Here is a 20,674-nt window from a genome sequence, read left to right on the forward strand (position 1 = left end):
CACAAAGTTACTTTTCAGTTTCAAACTCCACTCCATACATATATATGGGGAGGTACAAGCTCCAACTCGGTTTTACAGTGAAAACGGCAGGCACTTCAAACCGGCATTGGGAAACAAACTGAGAAACCAAAGAAACGGTTTCTCCTGCAACCCGTTCCCTTTGTGCTGGATGAACGAACGTCTCTCCACATGCTCAGTTCTGAGAGATAAGTGTGTGTGAAAGCCGTCCTTCACCTAGCTTGAAGGGAACACAATATTTCTTTTCAGTTGCAAACTCCACTCCATACATAGATATGGGGAGGTACAAGCTCCAACTCGGTTTTACAGTGAAAACGGCAGGCACTTCAAACCGGCACTAGGAAACAGACTGAGAAACCAGAGTAAGGGTTTTTGCTGCAACCCGTTCCCTTTGTGCTGGATGAACGAACCTCTCTCCACATGCTCAGTTCTGAGATATAAGTGTGTGTGAAAGCCGTCCTTCACATAGCTTGAAGGGAACACAAAGTTTCTTTTCAGTTTCCAACTCCACCCCTTACATATATATGGGGAGGTACAAGCTCCAACTCGGTTTTACAGTGAAAACGGCAGGCACTTCAAACCGGCACTTGGAATCAGACTGAGAAACCAGAGTAAGGGTTTCCCCTGCCACCCGTTCCCTTTGTGCTGGATGAACGACGTCTCTCCACATGCTCAGTTCTGAGAGACAAGTGTGTGTGAAAGCCGTCCTTCACCTAGCTTGAAGGGAACACATAGTTTCTTTTCAGTGGCAAACACCACTCCATACATATATATGGGGAGGTACAAGCTCCAACTCGGTTTTACAGTGAAAACGGCAGGCACTTCAAACCGGCACTAGGAAACAGACTGAGAACCCAGAGTAAGGGTTTCTCCTGCAACCCGTTCCCTTTGTGCTGGATGAACGAACGTCTCTCCACATGCTCAGTTCTGAGAGATATGTGTGTGTGAAAGCCGTCCTTCACCTAGCTTGAAGGGAACACAAAGTTTCTTTACAGTTTCCAACTCCACCCCTTACATATATATGGGGAGGTACAAGCTCCAACTCGGTTTTACAGTGAAAACGGCAGGCACTTCAAACCGGCACTTGGAATCAGACTGAGAAACCAGAGTAAGGGTTTCCCCTGCCACCCGTTCCCTTTGTGCTGGATGAACGAACGTCTCTCCACATGCTCAGTTCTGAGAGACAAGTGTGTGTGAAAGCCGTCCTTCACCTAGCTTGAAGGGAACACATAGTTTCTTTTCAGTGGCAAACTCCACTCCATACTTATATATGGGGAGGTACAAGCTCCAACTCGGTTTTACTGTGAAAACGGCAGGCACTTCAAACCGGCACTAGGAAACAGACTGAGAAACCAGAGTAAGGGTTGCTCCTGCAACCCGTTCCCTTTGTGCTGGATGAACGAACGTCTCTCCACATGCTCAGTTCTGAGAGATAAGTGTGTGTGAAAGCCGTCCTTCACCTAGCTTGAAGGGAACACAAAGTTTCTTTTCAGTTTCCAAATCCACCCCTTACATATATATGGGGAGGTACAAGCTCCAACTCGGTTTTACAGTGAAAACGGCAGGCACTTCAAACCGGCACTAGGAAACAGACTGAGAAACCAGAGTAAGGGTTTCTCCTGCAAGCCGTTCCTTTTGTGCTGGATGAACGAAAGTCTCTCCACATGCTCAGTTCTGAGAGATAAGTGTGTGTGAAAGCCGTCCTTCACCTAGCTTGAAGGGAACACAAAGTTTCTTTTCAGTGGCAAACTCCACTCCATACATATATATGGGGAGGTACAAGCTCCAAATCGGTTTTACAGTGAAAACGGCAGGCACTTCAAACCGGCACTAGGAAACAGACTAAGAATCCAGAGTAAGGGTTTCTCCTGCAACCCGTTCCCTTTGTGCTGGATGAACGAACGTCTCTCCACATGCTCAGTTCTGAGAGATAAGTGTGTGTGAAAGCCGTCCTTCACATAGCTTGAAGGGAACACAAAGTTTCTTTTCAGAGGCAAACTCCACTCCATACATATATTTGGGGAGGAACAAGCTCCAACTCGGTTTTACAGTGAAAACGGCAGGCACTTCAAACCGGCACTAGGAAACAGACTGAGAAACCAGAGTAATGGTTTCCCCTGCAACCCGTTCCCATTGTGCTGGATGAACGAACGTCTCTCCACATGCTCAGTTCTGAGAGATAAGTGTGTGTGAAAGCCGTCCTTCACCTAGCTTGAAGGGAACACAAAGTTTCTTTTCATTTTCCAACTCCAATCCTTACATATATATGGGGAGGTACAAGCTCCAACTCGGTTTTACAGTGAAAACGGCAGGCATTTCAAACCGGCACTAGGAAACAGACTGAGAAACCAGAGTAAGGGTTTCTCCTGCAACCCGTTCCCTTTGTTCTGGATGAACGAACGTCTCTCCACATGCTCAGTTCTGAAAGATATGTGTGTGTGAAAGCCGTCCTTCACCTAGCTTGAAGGGAACCCAAAGTTCCTTTTCAGTGGCAAACTCCACTCCATACATATATATGGGGAGGAACAAGCTGCAACTCGGTTTTACTGTGACAACTTCAGGCACTTCAAACCGGCAGTAGGAAACAGACTGAGAAACCAGAGTAAGGGTTTCTCCTGCAACCAGTTCCCTTTGTGCTGGATCAACGAACGTCTCTCCACATGCTCAGTTCTGAGAGATAAGTGTGTGTGAAAGCCGTCCTTCACCTAGCTTGAAGGGAACACAAAGTTTCTTTTCAGTGGCAAACTCCACTCCATACATATATATGGGGAGGTACAAGCTCCAACTCGGTTTTACAGTCAAAACGGCAGGCACTTCAAACCGGCGTTAGGAAACAGACTGAGAACCCAGAGTAAGGGTTTCTCCTGCAACCCGTTCCCTTTGTGCTGGATGAACGAACGTCTCTCCACATGCTCAGTTCTGAGAGACAAGTGTGTGTGAAAGCCGTCCTTCACCTAGCTTGAAGGGAACACAAAGTTTCCTTTCAGTTTCCAACTCCACTCCATACATATATATGGGGGGTACAAGCTCCAAAACGGTTTTACAGTGAAAACGGCAGGCCCTTCAAACCGGCATTAGGAAACAGACTGAGAAACCAGAGTAAGGGTTTCTCCTGCAACCCGTTCCCTTTGTGCTGGATGAACGAACGTCTCTCCACATGCTCAGTTCTGAGAGATAAGTGTGTGTGAAAGCCGTCCTTCACCTAGCTTGAAGGGAACACAAAGTTTCTTTTCAGTGGCAAACTCCACTCCATACATATATATGGGGAGGTACAAGCTCCAACTCGGTTTTATAGTGAAAACGGCAGGCACTTCAAACCGGCACTAGGAAACAGACAGAGAAACCAGAGTAAGGGTTTCTCCTGCAACCCGTTCCCTTTGTGCTGGATGAACGAACGTCTCTCCACATGCTCAGTTCTGAGAGATAAGTGTGTGTGAAAGTCGTCCTTCACCTAGCTTGAAGGGAACACAAAGTTTCTTTTCAGTTGCAAACTCCAATCCATACATATATATGGGGAGGTACAAGCTCCAACTCTGTTTTACAGTGAAAACGGCAGGCACTTCAAACAGGCACTAGGAAACTGACTGAGAACCCAGAGTAAGGGTTTCCCCTGCAACCCGTTCCCTTTGTGCTGGATGAACGAAAGTCTCTCCACATGCTCAGTTCTGAGAGATAAGTGTGTGTGAAAGCCGTCCTTCACCTAGCTTGAAGGGAACACAAAGTTTCTTTTCAGTTTCCAACTCCACCCCTTACATATATATGGGGAGGTACAAGCTCCAACTCGGTTTTACAGTGAAAACGGCAGGCACTTCAAACCGGCACTAGGAAACAGACTGAGAAACCAGAGTAAGGGTTTCTCCTGCAACCCGTTCCCTTTGTGCTGGATGAACGAAAGTCTCTCCACATGCTCAGTTCTGAGAGATAAGTGTGTGTGAAAGCCGTCCTTCACCTAGCTTGAAGGGAACACAAAGTTTCTTTTCAGTGGCAAACTCCACTCCATACATATATATGGGGAGGTACAAGCTCCAAATCGGATTTACAGTGAAAACGGCAGGCACTTCAAACCGGCACTAGGAAACAGACTAAGAAACCAGAGTAAGGGTTTCTCCTACAACCCGTTCACTTTGTGCTGGATGAACGAACGTCTCTCCACATGCTCAGTTCTGAGAGATAAGTGTGTGTGAAAGCCGTCCTTTACATAGCTTGAAGGGAACACAAAGTTTCTTTTCAGAGGCAAACTCCACTCCATACATATATATGGGGAGGAACAAGCTCCAACTCGGTTTTACAGTGAAAACGGCAGGCACTTCAAACCGGCACTAGGAAACAGACTGAGAAACCAGAGTAAGGGTTTCTCCTGCAACCCGTTCCCTTTGTGCTGGATGAACGAACGTCTCTCCACATGCTCAGTTCTGAAAGATATGTGTGTGTGAAAGCCGTCCTTCACCTAGCTTGAAGGGAACACAAAGTTCCTTTTCAGTGGCAAACTCCACTCCATACATATATATGGGGAGGAACATGCTGCAACTCGGTTTTACTGTGACAACTTCAGGCACTTCAAACCGGCACTAGGAAACAGACTGAGAAACCAGAGTAAGGGTTTCTCCTGCAACCAGTTCCCTTTGTGCTGGTTCAACGAACGTCTCTCCACATGCTCATTTCTGAGAGATAAGTGTGTGTGAAAGCCGTCCTTCACCTAGCTTGAAGGGAACACAAAGTTTCTTTTCAGTGGCAAACTCCACTCCATACATATATATGGGGAGGTACAAGCTCCAACTCGGTTTTACAGTCAAAACGGCAGGCACTTCAAACCGGCGTTAGGAAACAGACTGAGAACCCAGAGTAAGGGTTTCTCCTGCAACCCGTTCCCTTTGTGCTGGATGAACGAACGTCTCTCCACATGCTCAGTTCTGAGAGATAAGTGTTTGTGAAAGCCGTCCTTCACCTAGCTTGAAGGGAACACAAAGTTTCCTTTCAGTTTCCAACTCCACTCCATACATATATATGGGGAGGTACAAGCTCCAAAACGGTTTTACAGTGAAAACGGCAGGCACTTCAAACCGGCACTAGGAAACAGACTGAGAAACCAGAGTAAGGGTTTCTCCTGCAACCCGTTCCCTTTGTGCTGGATGAACGAACTTCTCTCCACATGCTCAGTTCTGAGAGACAAGTGTGTGTGAAAGCCGTCCTTCACCTAGCTTGAAGGGAACACAATGTTTCTTTTCAGTTTCCAACTCCACTCCGTACATATATATGGGGAGGTATAAGCTCCAACTCGGTTTTACAGTGAAAACGGCAGGCACTTCAAACCGGCACTAGGAAACAGACTGAGAAACCAGAGTAATGGTTTCTCCTGCAACCCGTTCCCTTTGTGCTGGATGAACGAACGTCTCTCCACATGCTCAGTTCTGAGAGATAAGTGTGTGTGAAAACCGTCCTTCACCTAGCTTGAAGGGAACACAAAGTTTCTTTTCAGTGGCAAACTCCACTCCATACATATATATGGGGAGGAACAAGCTGCAACTCGGATTTACTGTGACAACTTCAGGCACTTCAAACCGGCACTAGGAAACAGACTGAGAAACCAGAATAAGGGTTTCTCCTGCAACCAGTTCCCTTTGTGCTGGATCAACGAACGTCTCTCCACATGCTCAGTTCTGAGAGATAAGTGTGTGTGAAAGCCGTCCTTCACCTAGCTTGAAGGGAACACAAAGTTTCTTTTAAGTTTCCAACTCCACCCCTTACATATATATGGGGAGGTACAAGCTCCAACTCGGTTTTACAGTGAAAACGGCAGGCACTTCAAACCGGCACTAGGAAACAGACTGAGAAACCAGAGTAAGGGTTTTTGCTGCAACCCGTTCCCTTTGTGCTGGATGAACGAACCTCTCTCCACATGCTCAGTTCTGAGATATAAGTGTGTGTGAAAGCCGTCCTTCACATAGCTTGAAGGGAACACAAAGTTTCTTTTCAGTTTCCAACTCCACCCCTTACATATATATGGGGAGGTACAAGCTCCAACTCGGTTTTACAGTGAAAACGGCAGGCACTTCAAACCGGCACTTGGAATCAGACTGAGAAAGCAGAGTAAGGGTTTCCCCTGCCACCCGTTCCCTTTGTGCTGGATGAACGAACGTCTCTCCAAATGCTCAGTTCTGAGAGACAAGTGTGTGTGAAAGCCGTCCTTCACCTAGCTTGAAGGGAACACAAAGTTTCTTTTCAGTTTCCAACTCCACCCCTTACATATATATGGGGAGGTACAAGCTCCAACTCGGTTTTACAGTGAAAACGGCAGGCACTTCAAACCGGCACTAGGAAACAGACTGAGAAACCAGAGTAAGGGTTTCTCCTGCAACCCGTTCCCTTTGTGCTGGATGAACGAACGTCTCTCCACATGCTCAGTTCTGAGAGATAAGTGTGTGTGAACGCGGTCCTTCACCTAGCTTGAAGGGAACACAAAGTTTCTTTTCAGTTGCAAATTCCACTCCATACATATATATGGGGGGGTACAAGCTCCAACTCGGTTTTACAGTGAAAACGGCAGGCACTTCAAACCGGCATTGGGAAACAAACTGAGAAACCAAAGTAACGGTTTCTCCTGCAACCCGTTCCCTTTGTGCTGGATGAACGAACGTCTCTCCACATGCTCAGTTCTGAGAGATAAGTGTGTGTGAAAGCCGTCCTTCACCTAGCTTGAAGGGAACACAAAGTTTCTTTTCAGTGGCAAATTCCACCCCATACATATATATGGGGAGGAACAAGCTCCAACTCTATTTTACAGTGAAAACGCCAGGCACTTCAAACCGGCACTAGGAAACAGCCTGAGAACCCAGAATAAGGGTTTCTCCTGCAACCCGTTCCCTTTGATGGATGAACGAAAGTCTCTCCACATGCTCAGTTCTGAGAGATAAGTGTGTGTGAAAGCCGTACTTCACATAGCTTGAAGGGAAGACAAAGTTTCTTTTCAGTTTCCAACTACACTTCATACATATATATGGGGAGGTACAAGCTCCAACTCGGTTTTACAGTGAAAACGGCAGGCACTTCAAACCGGCATTAGGAAACAGACTGAGAAACCAGAGTAAGGGTTTCTCCTGCAATCCGTTCCCTTTGTGCTGGATGAACGAACGTCTCTCCACATGCTCAGTTCTGAAAGATAAGTGTGTGTGAAAGCCGTCCTTCACCTAGCTTGAAGGGAACAGAAAGTTTCTTTTCAGTTTCCAACTCCACTCCATACATATATATGGGGAGGTTCAAGCTCCAACTCGGATTTACAGTGAAAAAGGCAGGCACTTCAAACCGGCACTAGGAAACAGACTGAGAAACCAGAGTAAGGGTTTCTCCTGCAACCCGTTCCCTTTGTGCTGGATGAACGAACGTCTCTCCACATGCTCAGTTCTGAGAGATAAGTATGTGTGAAAGCCGTCCTTCACCTCGCTTGAATGGAACACAAAGTTTCTTTTCAGTGGCAAACTCCACTCCATACATATATATGGGGAGGTACAAGCTCCAAATCGGTTTTACATTGAAAACGGCAGGCACTTCAAACCGGCACTAGGAAACAGACTGAGAAACCAGAGTAAGGGTTTCTACTTCAACCCGTTCCCTTTGTGCTGCATGAACGAACGTCTCTCCACATGCTCAGTTCTGAGAGATAAGTGAGTGTGAATGCCGTCCTTCACATAGCTTGAAGGGAACACAAAGTTTCTTTTCAGTGGCAAACTCCACTCCATACATATATATGGGGAGGTAGAAGCTGTAACCCGGTTTTACAGTGAAAACGGCAGGCACTTCAAACCAGCACTAGGAAACAGACTGAGAAACCACAGAAAGGGTATCTCCTGCAACCCGTTCCCTTTGTGCTGGATGAACGAACGTCTCTCCACATGCTCAGTTCTGAGAGATAAGTGTGTGTGAAAGCCGTCCTTCACCTAGCTTGAAGGGAACACAGTTTCTTTTCAGTGGCAAACTCCACTCCATACATATATATGGGGAGGTACAAGCTCCAAATCGGTTTTACAGTGACAACTGCAGGAACTTCAAACCGGCACTAGGAAACAGACTGAAAACCACAGTAAGTGTTTCTCCTGCAACCCGTTCCCTTTGTGCTGGATGAACGAACATCTCTCCACATGCTCAGTTCTGAGAGATAAGTGTGTTTGAAAGCCGTCCTTCACCTAGCTTGAAGGGAACACAAAGTTTCTTTTCAGTGGCAAACTCCACTCCATACATATATATGGGGAAGAATAAGCTCCAACTCGGTTTTACAGTGAAAACGGCAGGCACTTCAAACCGACACTAGGAAACAGACTGAGAACCCAGGGTGAGGGTTTCTCCTGCAACCCGTTCCCTTTGTGCTGGATGAAAGAACGTCTCTCCACATGCTCAGTTCTGAGAGGTACGTGTGTGTTAAAGCCGTCCTTCACCTAGCTTGAAGGGAACACAAAGTTTCTTTTCAGTTGCAAATTCCACTCCATACATATATATGGGGAGGTACAAGCTCCAACTCGGTTTTACAGTGAAAACGGCAGGCACTTCAAACCGGCACTAGGAAACAGACTGAGAAACCAGAGTAAGGGTTTCTCCTGCAACCAGTTCCCTTTGTGCTGGTTCAACGAACGTCTCTCCACATGCTCATTTCTGAGAGATAAGTGTGTGTGAAAGCCGTCCTTCACCTAGCTTGAAGGGAACACAAAGTTTCTTTTCAGTGGCAAACTCCACTCCATACATATATATGGGGAGGTACAAGCTCCAACTCGGTTTTACAGTCAAAACGGCAGGCACTTCAAACCGGCGTTAGGAAACAGACTGAGAACCCAGAGTAAGGGTTTCTCCTGCAACCCGTTCCCTTTGTGCTGGATGAACGAACGTCTCTCCACATGCTCAGTTCTGAGAGATAAGTGTTTGTGAAAGCCGTCCTTCACCTAGCTTGAAGGGAACACAAAGTTTCCTTTCAGTTTCCAACTCCACTCCATACATATATATGGGGAGGTACAAGCTCCAAAACGGTTTTACAGTGAAAACGGCAGGCACTTCAAACCGGCACTAGGAAACAGACTGAGAAACCAGAGTAAGGGTTTCTCCTGCAACCCGTTCCCTTTGTGCTGGATGAACGAACTTCTCTCCACATGCTCAGTTCTGAGAGACAAGTGTGTGTGAAAGCCGTCCTTCACCTAGCTTGAAGGGAACACAATGTTTCTTTTCAGTTTCCAACTCCACTCCGTACATATATATGGGGAGGTATAAGCTCCAACTCGGTTTTACAGTGAAAACGGCAGGCACTTCAAACCGGCACTAGGAAACAGACTGAGAAACCAGAGTAATGGTTTCTCCTGCAACCCGTTCCCTTTGTGCTGGATGAACGAACGTCTCTCCACATGCTCAGTTCTGAGAGATAAGTGTGTGTGAAAACCGTCCTTCACCTAGCTTGAAGGGAACACAAAGTTTCTTTTCAGTGGCAAACTCCACTCCATACATATATATGGGGAGGAACAAGCTGCAACTCGGATTTACTGTGACAACTTCAGGCACTTCAAACCGGCACTAGGAAACAGACTGAGAAACCAGAATAAGGGTTTCTCCTGCAACCAGTTCCCTTTGTGCTGGATCAACGAACGTCTCTCCACATGCTCAGTTCTGAGAGATAAGTGTGTGTGAAAGCCGTCCTTCACCTAGCTTGAAGGGAACACAAAGTTTCTTTTAAGTTTCCAACTCCACCCCTTACATATATATGGGGAGGTACAAGCTCCAACTCGGTTTTACAGTGAAAACGGCAGGCACTTCAAACCGGCACTAGGAAACAGACTGAGAAACCAGAGTAAGGGTTTTTGCTGCAACCCGTTCCCTTTGTGCTGGATGAACGAACCTCTCTCCACATGCTCAGTTCTGAGATATAAGTGTGTGTGAAAGCCGTCCTTCACATAGCTTGAAGGGAACACAAAGTTTCTTTTCAGTTTCCAACTCCACCCCTTACATATATATGGGGAGGTACAAGCTCCAACTCGGTTTTACAGTGAAAACGGCAGGCACTTCAAACCGGCACTTGGAATCAGACTGAGAAAGCAGAGTAAGGGTTTCCCCTGCCACCCGTTCCCTTTGTGCTGGATGAACGAACGTCTCTCCAAATGCTCAGTTCTGAGAGACAAGTGTGTGTGAAAGCCGTCCTTCACCTAGCTTGAAGGGAACACAAAGTTTCTTTTCAGTTTCCAACTCCACCCCTTACATATATATGGGGAGGTACAAGCTCCAACTCGGTTTTACAGTGAAAACGGCAGGCACTTCAAACCGGCACTAGGAAACAGACTGAGAAACCAGAGTAAGGGTTTCTCCTGCAACCCGTTCCCTTTGTGCTGGATGAACGAACGTCTCTCCACATGCTCAGTTCTGAGAGATAAGTGTGTGTGAACGCGGTCCTTCACCTAGCTTGAAGGGAACACAAAGTTTCTTTTCAGTTGCAAATTCCACTCCATACATATATATGGGGGGGTACAAGCTCCAACTCGGTTTTACAGTGAAAACGGCAGGCACTTCAAACCGGCATTGGGAAACAAACTGAGAAACCAAAGTAACGGTTTCTCCTGCAACCCGTTCCCTTTGTGCTGGATGAACGAACGTCTCTCCACATGCTCAGTTCTGAGAGATAAGTGTGTGTGAAAGCCGTCCTTCACCTAGCTTGAAGGGAACACAAAGTTTCTTTTCAGTGGCAAATTCCACCCCATACATATATATGGGGAGGAACAAGCTCCAACTCTATTTTACAGTGAAAACGCCAGGCACTTCAAACCGGCACTAGGAAACAGCCTGAGAACCCAGAATAAGGGTTTCTCCTGCAACCCGTTCCCTTTGATGGATGAACGAAAGTCTCTCCACATGCTCAGTTCTGAGAGATAAGTGTGTGTGAAAGCCGTACTTCACATAGCTTGAAGGGAAGACAAAGTTTCTTTTCAGTTTCCAACTACACTTCATACATATATATGGGGAGGTACAAGCTCCAACTCGGTTTTACAGTGAAAACGGCAGGCACTTCAAACCGGCATTAGGAAACAGACTGAGAAACCAGAGTAAGGGTTTCTCCTGCAATCCGTTCCCTTTGTGCTGGATGAACGAACGTCTCTCCACATGCTCAGTTCTGAAAGATAAGTGTGTGTGAAAGCCGTCCTTCACCTAGCTTGAAGGGAACACAAAGTTTCTTTTCAGTTTCCAACTCCACTCCATACATATATATGGGGAGGTTCAAGCTCCAACTCGGATTTACAGTGAAAAAGGCAGGCACTTCAAACCGGCACTAGGAAACAGACTGAGAAACCAGAGTAAGGGTTTCTCCTGCAACCCGTTCCCTTTGTGCTGGATGAACGAACGTCTCTCCACATGCTCAGTTCTGAGAGATAAGTATGTGTGAAAGCCGTCCTTCACCTCGCTTGAATGGAACACAAAGTTTCTTTTCAGTGGCAAACTCCACTCCATACATATATATGGGGAGGTACAAGCTCCAAATCGGTTTTACATTGAAAACGGCAGGCACTTCAAACCGGCACTAGGAAACAGACTGAGAAACCAGAGTAAGGGTTTCTACTTCAACCCGTTCCCTTTGTGCTGCATGAACGAACGTCTCTCCACATGCTCAGTTCTGAGAGATAAGTGAGTGTGAATGCCGTCCTTCACATAGCTTGAAGGGAACACAAAGTTTCTTTTCAGTGGCAAACTCCACTCCATACATATATATGGGGAGGTAGAAGCTGTAACCCGGTTTTACAGTGAAAACGGCAGGCACTTCAAACCAGCACTAGGAAACAGACTGAGAAACCACAGAAAGGGTATCTCCTGCAACCCGTTCCCTTTGTGCTGGATGAACGAACGTCTCTCCACATGCTCAGTTCTGAGAGATAAGTGTGTGTGAAAGCCGTCCTTCACCTAGCTTGAAGGGAACACAGTTTCTTTTCAGTGGCAAACTCCACTCCATACATATATATGGGGAGGTACAAGCTCCAAATCGGTTTTACAGTGACAACTGCAGGCACTTCAAACCGGCACTAGGAAACAGACTGAAAACCACAGTAAGTGTTTCTCCTGCAACCCGTTCCCTTTGTGCTGGATGAACGAACATCTCTCCACATGCTCAGTTCTGAGAGATAAGTGTGTTTGAAAGCCGTCCTTCACCTAGCTTGAAGGGAACACAAAGTTTCTTTTCAGTGGCAAACTCCACTCCATACATATATATGGGGAAGAATAAGCTCCAACTCGGTTTTACAGTGAAAACGGCAGGCACTTCAAACCGACACTAGGAAACAGACTGAGAACCCAGGGTGAGGGTTTCTCCTGCAACCCGTTCCCTTTGTGCTGGATGAAAGAACGTCTCTCCACATGCTCAGTTCTGAGAGGTACGTGTGTGTTAAAGCCGTCCTTCACCTAGCTTGAAGGGAACACAAAGTTTCTTTTCAGTTGCAAATTCCACTCCATACATATATATGGGGAGGTACAAGCTCCAACTCGGTTTTACAGTGAAAACGGCAGGCACTTCAAACCGGCACTAGGAAACAGACTGAGAAACCAGAGTAAGGTTTTCTCCTGCAACCCGTTCCCTTTGTGCTGGATGAACGAACGTCTCTCCACATGCTCAGTTCTGAGAGATAAGTGTGTGTGAAAGCCGTCCTTCACCTAGCTTGAAGGGAATACAAAGTTTCGTTTCAGTTGCAAACTCCACTCCATACATATATATGGGGAGGTAGAAGCTGAAACCCGGTTTTACAGTGAAAACGGCAGGCACTTCAAACCGGCACTAGGAAACAGACTGAGAAACCAGAGTAAGGGTTTCTCCTGCAACCCGTTCCCTTTGTGCTGGATGAACGAACGTCTCTCCACATGCTCAGTTCTGAGAGATAAGTGTGTGTGAAAGCCATCCTTCACCTAGCTTGAAGGGAACACAAAGTTACTTTTCAGTTTCAAACTCCACTCCATACATATATATGGGGAGGTACAAGCTCCAACTCGGTTTTACAGTGAAAACGGCAGGCACTTCAAACCGGCATTGGGAAACAAACTGAGAAACCAAAGAAACGGTTTCTCCTGCAACCCGTTCCCTTTGTGCTGGATGAACGAACGTCTCTCCACATGCTCAGTTCTGAGAGATAAGTGTGTGTGAAAGCCGTCCTTCACCTAGCTTGAAGGGAACACAATATTTCTTTTCAGTTGCAAACTCCACTCCATACATAGATATGGGGAGGTACAAGCTCCAACTCGGTTTTACAGTGAAAACGGCAGGCACTTCAAACCGGAACTAGGAAACAGACTGAGAAACCAGAGTAAGGGTTTCTCCTGCAACCCGTTCCAATTGTGCTGGATGAACGAACGTCTCTCCATATGCTCAGTTCTGAGAGATAAGTGTGTGTGAAAGCCGTCCTTCAACTAGCTTGAAGGGAACACAAAGTTTCTTTTCAGTGGCAAACTCCACTCCATACATATATATGGGGAGGTCCAAGCTCCAACTCGGATTTACAGTGAAAACGGCAGGCACTTCAAACCGGCACTAGGAAACACACTGAGAAACCAGAGTAAGGGTTTCTCCTGCAACCCGTTCCCTTTGTGCTGGATGAACGAATGTCTCTCCACATGCTCAGTTCTGAGAGATAAGTATGTGTGAAAGCCGTCCTTCACCTCGCTTGAATGGAACACAAAGTTTCTTTTCAGTGGCAAACTCCACTCCATACATATATATGGGGAGGTACAAGCTCCAAATCGGTTTTACAGTGAAAACGGCAGGCACTTCAAACCGGCACTAGGAAACAGACTGAGAAACCAGAGTAAGGGTTTCTACTTCTACCCGTTCCCTTTGTGCTGCATGAACGAACGTCTCTCCACATGCTCAGTTCTGAGAGATAAGTGAGTGTGAATGCCGTCCTTCACATAGCTTGAAGGGAACACAAAGTTTCTTTTCAGTGGCAAACTCCACTCCATACATATATATGGGGAGGTAGAAGCTGTAACCCGGTTTTACAGTGAAAACGGCAGGCACTTCAAACCAGCAATAGGAAACAGACTGAGAAACCACAGTAAGGGTATCTCCTGCAACCCGTTCCCTTTGTGCTGGATGAACGAACGTCTCTCCACATGCTCAGTTCTGAGAGATAAGTGTGTGTGAAAGCCGTCCTTCACCTAGCTTGAAGGGAACACAGTTTCTTTTCAGTGGCAAACTCCACTCCATACATATATATGGGGAGGTACAAGCTCCAAATCGGTTTTACAGTGACAACTGCAGGAACTTCAAACCGGCACTAGGAAACAGACTGAAAACCACAGTAAGTTTTTCTCCTGCAACCCGTTCCCTTTGTGCTGGATGAACGAACATCTCTCCACATGCTCAGTTCTGAGAGATAAGTGTGTTTGAAAGCCGTCCTTCACCTAGCTTGAAGGGAACACAAAGTTTCTTTTCAGTTGCAAACTCCACTCCATACATATATATGGGGAAGAATAAGCTCCAACTCGGTTTTACAGTGAAAACGGCAGGCACTTCAAACCGACACTAGGAAACCGACTGAGAACTCAGGGTAAGGGTTTGTCCTGCAACCCGTTCCCTTTGTGCTGGATGAACGAACGTCTCTCCACATGCTCAGTTCTGAGAGTTAAGTGTGTGTGAAAGCCGTCCTTCACCTAGCTTGAAGGGAACACAAAGTTTCTTTTCAGTGGCAAACTCCACTCCATACATATATATGGGGAGGTACAAGCTCCAACTCGGTTTTACAGTGAAAACGGCAGGCACTTCAAACCGGCACTAGGAAACAGACTGAGAAACCAGAGTAAGGGTTTCTCCTGCAACCCGTTCCCTTTGTGCTGGATGAACGAAAGTCTCTCCACATGCTCAGTTCTGAGAGATAAGTGTGTGTGAAAGCCGTCCTTCACCTAGCTTGAAGGGAACACAAAGTTTCTTTTCAGTGGCAAACTCCACTCCATTCATATATATGGGGAGGTACAAGCTCCAACTCGGTTTTACAGTGAAAACGGCAGGCACTTCAAACCGGCACTAGGAAACAGACTAAGAAACCAGAGTAAGGGTTTCTCCTGCAACCCGTTCCCTTTGTGCTGGATGAACGAACGTCTCTCCACATGCTCCGTTCTGAGAGATAAGTGTGTGTGAAAGCCGTCGTTCACATAGCTTGAAGGGAACACAAAGTTTCTTTTCAGAGGCAAACTCCACTCCATACATATATATGGGGAGGAACAAGCTCCAACTCGGTTTTACAGTGAAAACGGCAGGCACTTCAAACCGGCACTAGGAAACAGCCTGAGAAACCAGAGTCAGGGTTTCTCCTGCAACCCGTTCCCTTTGTGCTGGATGAACGAATTTCTCTCCACATGCTCAGTTCTGAGAGACAAGTGTGTGTGAAAGCCGTCCTTCACCTAGCTTGAAGGGAACACAAAGTTTCTTTTCAGTTGCAAACTCCACTCCATACATATATATGGGGAGGAACAAACTGCAAGTCGATTTTACAGTGAAAACGGCAGGCACTTCAAACCGACACTAGGAAACAGATTGAGAAACCAGAGTAAGGGTTTCTCCTGCAACCCGTTCCCTTTGTGCTGGATGAACGAACGTCTCTCCACATGCTCAGTTCTGAGAGACAAGTGTGTGTGAAAGCCGTCCTTCACCTTGCTTGAAGGGAACACAAAGTTTCTTTTCAGTGGCAAACTCCACTCCATACATATATATGGGGAGGTACAAGCTCCAAATCGGTTTTACAGTGAAAACGGCAGGCACTTCAAACCGGCATTGGGAAACAAACTGAGAAACCAAAGAAACGGTTTCTCCTGCAACGCGTTCCCTTTGTGCTGGATGAACGAACGTCTATCCACATGCTCAGTTCTGAGAGATAAGTGTGTGTGAAAGCCGTCATTCACCTAGCTTGAAGGGAACACAATGTTTCTTTTCAGTTGCAAACTCCACTCCATACATAGATATGGGGAGGTACAAGCTCCAACTCGGTTTTACAGTGAAAACGGCAGGCACTTCAAACCGGCACTAGGAAACAGACTGAGAAACCAGAGTAAGGGTTTCTCCTGCAACCCGTTCCAATTGTGCTTGATGAACGAACGTCTCTCCATATGCTCAGTTCTGAGAGATAAGTGTGTGTGAAAGCCGTCCTTCAACTAGCTTGAAGGGAACACAAAGTTTCTTTTCAGTGGCAAACTCCTCTCCATACATATATATGGGGAGGTTCAAGCTCCAACTCGGATTTACAGTGGAAACGGCAGGCACTTCAAACCGGCACTAGGAAACACACTGAGAAACCAGAGTAAGGGTTTCTCCTGCAACCCGTTCCCTTTGTGCTGGATGAACGAACGTCTCTCCACATGCTCAGTTCTGAGAGATAAGTATGTGTGAAAGCCGTCCTTCACCTCGCTTGAATGGAACACAAAGTTTCTTTTCAGTGGCAAACTCCACTCCATACATATATATGGGGAGGTAGAAGCTGTAACCCGGTTTTACAGTGAAAACGGCAGGCACTTCAAACCAGCACTAGGAAACAGACTGAGAAACCACAGTAAGGGTATCTCCTGCAACCCGTTCCCTTTGTGCTGGATGAACGAACGTCTCTCCACATGCTCAGTTCTGAGAGATAAGTGTGTGTGAAAGCCGTCCTTCACCTAGCTTGAAGGGAACACAGTTTCTTTTCAGTGGCAAACTCCACTCCATACATATATATGGGGAGGTACAAGCTCCAAATCGGTTTTACAGTGACAACTGCAGGAACTTCAAACCGGCACTAGGAAACAGACTGAAAACCACAGTAAGTGTTTCTCCTGCAACCCGTTCCCTTTGTGCTGGATGAACGAACATCTCTCCACATGCTCAGTTCGGAGAGATAAGTGTGTTTGAAAGCCGTCCTTCACCTAGCTTGAAGGGAACACAAAGTTTCTTTTCAGTGGCAAACTCCACTCCATACATATATATGGGGAAGAATAAGCTCCAACTCGGTTTTACAGTGAAAACGTCAGGCACTTCAACCCGACACTAGGAAACCGACTGAGAACCCAGGGTAAGGGTTTCTCCTGCAACCCGTTCCCTTTGTGCTGGATGAACGAACGTCTCTCCACATGCTCAGTTCTGAGAGTTAAGTGTGTGTGAAAGCCGTCCTTCACCTAGCTTGAAAGGAACACAAAGTTTCTTTTCAGTGGCAAACACCACTCCATACATATATATGGGGAGGTACAAGCTCCAACTCGGTTTTACAGTGAAAACGGCAGGCACTTCAAAACGGCACGAGGTAACAGACTGAGAAACCAGAGTAATGGTTTCTGCTGCAACCCGTTCCCTTTGTGCTGGATGAACGAACGTCTCCCCACATGCTCAGTTGTGAGAGATATGTGTGTGTGAAGCCGTCCTTCACCTAGCTTGAAGGGAACACAAAGTTTCTTTTCAGTTGACAACTCCACTCCATACATATATATGGGGAGTTACAAGCTCCAACTCGGTTTACAGTGAAAACTGCAGGCACTTCAAATCGGCACTTGGAATCAGACTGAGAAACCAGAGAAAGGGTTTCCCCTGCAACCCGTTCCCTTTGTGCTGGATGAACGAACGTCTCTCCACATGCTCAATTCTGAGAGACAAGTGTGTGTGAAAGCCGTCCTTCACCTAGCTTGAAGGGAACACAAAGTTTCTTTTCAGTGGCAAACTCCACTCCATACATATATATGGGGAGGTACAAGCTCCAACTCGGTTTTACAGTGAAAACGGCAGGCACTTCAAACCGGCACTAGGAAACAGACTGAGAAACCAGAGTAAGGGTTTCTCCTGCAACCCGTTCCCTTTGTGCTGAATGAACGAACGTCTCTCCACATGCTCAGTTCTGAGAGATAAATGTGTGTGAAAGCCGTCCTTCACCTAGCTTGAAGGGAACACAAAGTTTCTTTTCAGTTTCCAACTCCACCCCTTACATATATATGGGGAGGTACAAGCTCCAACTCGGTTTTACAGTGAAAACGGCAGGCACTTCTAACCGGCACTAGGAAACAGACTGAGAAACCAGAGTAAGGGTTTCTCCTGCAAACCGTTCCCTTTGTGCTGGATGAACGAATGTCTCTCCACATGCTCAGTTTTGAGAGATAATTGTGTGTGAAAGCCGTCCTTCACCTAGCTTGAAGGGAACACAAAGTTTCTTTTCAGTGGCAAACTCCACTCCATTCAAATATATGGGGAGGTACAAGCTCCACCTCGGTTTTACAGTGAAAACGGCAGGCACTTCAAAACGGCACTAGGAAACAGACTGAGAAACGAGAGTAAGGGTTTCTACTTCAACCCGTTCCCTTTTTGCTGCATGAACGAACGTCTCTCCACATGCTCAGTTCTGAGAGATAAGTGAGTGTGAATGCCGTCCTTCACCTAGCTTGAAGGGGACACAAAGTTTCTTTTCAGTGGCAAACTCCACTCCATAAATTTATATGGGGAGGTAGAAGCTGTAACCCGGTTTTACAGTGAAAACAGCAGGCACTTCAAACCAGCACTAGGAAACAGACTGAGAAACCACAGTAAGGGTATCTCCTGCAACCCGTTCTCTTTGTGCTGGATGAACGAACGTCTCTCCAAATGCTCAGTTCTGAGAGATAAGTGTGTGTGAAAGCCGTCCTTCACCTAACTTGAAGGGAACACAGTTTCTTTTCAGTGGCAAACTCCACTCCATACATATATATGGGGAGGTACATGCTCCAAATCGGTTTTATAGTGACAACTGCAGGAACTTCAAACCGGCACTAGGAAACAGACTGAAAACCACAGTAAGTGTTTCTCCTGCAACCCGTTCCCTTTGTGCTGGATGAACGAACGTCTCTCCACATGCTCAGTTCTGAGAGATAAGTGTGTGTGAAAGCCGTCCTTCACCTAGCTTGAAGGGAACACAAAGTTTCTTTTCAGTGGCAAACTCCACTCCATACATATATATGGGGAGGTACAAGCTCCAAATCGGTTTTACAGTGAAAACGGCAGGCACTTCAAACCGGCACTAGGAAACAGACTAAGAATCCAGAGTAAGGGTTTCTCCTGCAACCCGTTCCCTTTGTGCTGGATGAACGAACGTCTCTCCACATGCTCAGTTCTGAGAGATAAATGTGTGTGAAAGCCGTCCTTCACATAGCTTGAAGGGAACACAAAGTTTCTTTTCAGAGGCAAACTCCACTCCATACATATATTTGGGGAGGAACAAGCTCCAACTCGGTTTTACAGTGAAAACGGCAGGCACTTCAAACCGGCACTAGGAAACAGACTGAGAAACCAGAGTAATGGTTTCCCCTGCAACCCGTTCCCATTGTGCTGGATGAACGAACGTCTCTCCACATGCTCAGTTCTGAGAGATAAGTGTGTGTGAAAGCCGTCCTTCACCTAGCTTGAAGGGAACACAAAGTTTCTTTTCATTTTCCAACTCCAATCCTTACATATATATGGGGAGGTACAAGCTCCAACTCGGTTTTACAGTGAAAACGGCAGGCATTTCAAACCGGCACTAGGAAACAGACTGAGAAACCAGAGTAAGGGTTTCTCCTGCAACCCGTTCCCTTTGTGCTGGATGAACGAACGTCTCTCCACATGCTCAGTTCTGAAAGATATGTGTGTGTGAAAGCCGTCCTTCACCTAGCTTGAAGGGAACCCAAAGTTCCTTTTCAGTGGCAAACTCCAATCCATACATATATATGGGGAGGAACAAGCTGCAACTCGGTTTTACTGTGACAACTTCAGGCACTTCAAACCGGCAGTAGGAAACAGACTGAGAAACCAGAGTAAGGGTTTCTCCTGCAACCAGTTCCCTTTGTGCTGGATCAACGAACGTCTCTCCACATGCTCAGTTCTGAGAGATAAGTGTGTGTGAAAGCCGTCCTTCACCTAGCTTGAAGGGAACACAAAGTTTCTTTTCAGTGGCAAACTCCACTCCATACATATATATGGGGAGGTACAAGCTCCAACTCGGTTTTACAGTCAAAACGGCAGGCACTTCAAACCGGCGTTAGGAAACAGACTGAGAACCCAGAGTAAGGGTTTCTCCTGCAACCCGTTCCCTTTGTGCTGGATGAACGAACGTCTCTCCACATGCTCAGTTCTGAGAGACAAGTGTGTGTGAAAGCCGTCCTTCACCTAGCTTGAAGGGAACACAAAGTTTCCTTTCAGTTTCCAACTCCACTCCATACATATATATGGGGGGTACAAGCTCCAAAACGGTTTTACAGTGAAAACGGCAGGCCCTTCAAACCGGCATTAGGAAACAGACTGAGAAACCAGAGTAAGGGTTTCTCCTGCAACCCGTTCCCTTTGTGCTGGATGAACGAACGTCTCTCCACATGCTCAGTTCTGAGAGATAAGTGTGTGTGAAAGCCGTCCTTCACCTAGCTTGAAGGGAACACAAAGTTTCTTTTCAGTGGCAAACTCCACTCCATACATATATAAGGGGAGGTACAAGCTCCAACTCGGTTTTATAGTGAAAACGGCAGGCACTTCAAACCGGCACTAGGAAACAGACAGAGAAACCAGAGTAAGGGTTTCTCCTGCAACCCGTTCCCTTTGTGCTGGATGAACGAACGTCTCTCCACATGCTCAGTTCTGAGAGATAAGTGTGTGTGAAAGTCGTCCTTCACCTAGCTTGAAGGGAACACAAAGTTTCTTTTCAGTTGCAAACTCCAA

This window comes from Vicugna pacos, unplaced genomic scaffold, assembly GCF_048564905.1.
Source record: "Vicugna pacos unplaced genomic scaffold, VicPac4 scaffold_66, whole genome shotgun sequence".
In the NCBI taxonomy this organism is placed as follows: Eukaryota; Metazoa; Chordata; class Mammalia; order Artiodactyla; family Camelidae; genus Vicugna; species Vicugna pacos.